Genomic DNA, 1,941 nt, shown 5'->3' on the forward strand with positions numbered 1-1,941 from the left:
CCCTCTCCACTCTGGGTCCTGGTGTTACCTCCTCCCCCATCCCTCTCTACTCTGGGTCCTGGAGTCATCATGTCACCTCCTCCCCTGCCATCTCCTTCCTGGATGTTTATTGAGTGCCTGCTTTATGCCTGGCACTTGTGACAGGGAGGACCTGGTGCCTGCTCTGGTGTGGGGGAGGTTGTGGCTTAATGGGGGAGAGGGACCAAGAACAGGAAATTAGCCAATGAATGTCCTGACCGTGGTTCTGCCCCTCCTGTCCCCTCTGCTCTCATTCCTGCTCTGCCTCACGAACTCCTATGCATCCCACAAGACCCCGCCAGGCCCAGCTCATCTATCTGCGGCTGGGCTTCGATAGATACCTCGACAGATGACCAGGGACCAGGCCTCCCCGCAGTGGGCCTGGGAGCCCCATAGGTCCCCACGGAGGCCTTTCCTCCCCTGTGGAATGCCTCTCCCTCTTCTGTGTCTCCCGATGTCATTCACATCTCCAATTAAATTCCAAAGACATCTTCAAGGTGCCAGTTTGCATCAGCAGAGCTTGGGGTTGAGGCCACCCACAGGAATTCTGTTTTCCACATTCTTTACTTCTCCTAAATGAACAGATGTGGAAGAGACAAACCCTTTACCCAGAATTCCCTCACGGAGGCTGAAACCCACATGGGGCGCCCAGGGTGTGTTCCCGCCTAACTTGTTGTGTCTCGAGGAGGGTGGTGGACGGGTCAGGACCGCGTGGACTCGGGACTCAGAGGACCCAGGCTGTGTTCTTTGCTGGCCGTGACCTTTGCCCAGGCCCTTGTGTGGCTGAGCCATGCCATTTCCATATTACTCAGAAAAACGAACAGAGCTCACCGCTGCCGGGGAGACTGAGATAACCCTCCTGAGGTTCTGCTCTTGGCACCTGCTGTAGGGTGATGGGGCCTCTGTCTGCGCGGCTCCTGTGCCCCTTCATTCAGGAACCCATTGGCCGCCTGGCAGCTTCCCTACCCCATCTCATGTCCCCAACACACGCACCACAAGAGCCTTGTTGGCCCCGCAGAGGAAACGCCCACCACCCATGCCCCAGGCTTGTCCTAATCCTCAGTATGCGTGGCCACCCTCCTGCCCCCGCATCAGGCCCCAGCCGGCAGCGTGCTGAGGACTTCCTGGGAGAGGCGAGGGTGTGAGGGGCTGGGGGCTGGGACTGCCAGAGGGATCAGGTCCCTGTCTTTCTGCTGTTGGCCTCCAGGCTCCTGGGAGCCCCACCTGGGCCAGGACCTCAGCAAAGGGGCTGGGAGGTGTTGCTGTCCCGGCCGACCTGGCACTCGGCGTCTTGGCGGGACCTCCTCCTCCTCCTTGCACCCACCTCCCCACCTCTGAACTCAGTGAGGCATCTCCCTTCCCTGCGTCCTTCCAGCAGGACAGACCCCCCTCCCCGCTCCCCCCGCTGCCGTCTGTAACTCGTACATGTAACTCGTACATGACAGGGCAGTGGGAGAGGCCGGTCCCGGAGCCACTTCAAAGCAGCGACCATTTCCTCCAGCCCTGAGCTCACAGCATCCCCTCCCAGCCCCAGCCCCGGCCCTGGCCCGGTTAGCATGGGGTCGGGGCTGAAGCCTGAATGAAGGGGAGATGGTTTTCTCTCAGACACGAGGCGTCGTGGTGTCCTGGCTGGCTTCTTTCCAGGCTCAGGGATGTTGGGAGGCGATTTTGAGAAAGGAAAGAGTGAGGTCACCCTGGTGTAACTGGAGTTCCCCAAATATATTATCCTGGCAAATCCCTCCCCTTCCCCCTCCCCGCCACCGCCCGTCCCTGCCCCTTCCCCAGCCCTGGGTCAGGCACAGAGTCAGCTTTAAGGCCCCTGCTGGACCCGGCCCGCCAGAGCCAGGATGTCTGAGCCCCGTGGGTGGATGCCCGCTTCCTGGCTACAGGCTAATGTGGAACGGCCGGGCCCCCCGCGGGAAC

At 60.8% G+C, this 1,941-nt stretch overlaps 1 protein-coding gene and 1 long non-coding RNA gene across 5 annotated transcripts in view; one reads left to right on the forward strand and one right to left on the reverse strand.

The window, feature by feature from the left end:
• Positions 1–812, reverse strand: part of LOC105537870 — a 6,760-nt gene extending 5,948 nt beyond the window's left edge. Inside the window, exon 1 of the long non-coding RNA XR_001005790.1 lies at positions 360–812. This is a non-coding gene — a long non-coding RNA (uncharacterized LOC105537870). The remainder of the gene's footprint in view (positions 1–359) is intronic.
• The window catches only part of PRKAR1B (protein kinase, cAMP-dependent, regulatory, type I, beta), a 202,925-nt gene that overhangs the window by 135,682 nt on the left and 65,302 nt on the right, over positions 1–1,941 (forward strand). The gene's annotated exons all lie outside the window — the stretch shown is intronic.

The sequence above is a fragment of the Mandrillus leucophaeus genome, unplaced genomic scaffold (assembly GCF_000951045.1).
Source record: "Mandrillus leucophaeus isolate KB7577 unplaced genomic scaffold, Mleu.le_1.0 Scaffold180, whole genome shotgun sequence".
Taxonomy (NCBI): Eukaryota; Metazoa; Chordata; class Mammalia; order Primates; family Cercopithecidae; genus Mandrillus; species Mandrillus leucophaeus.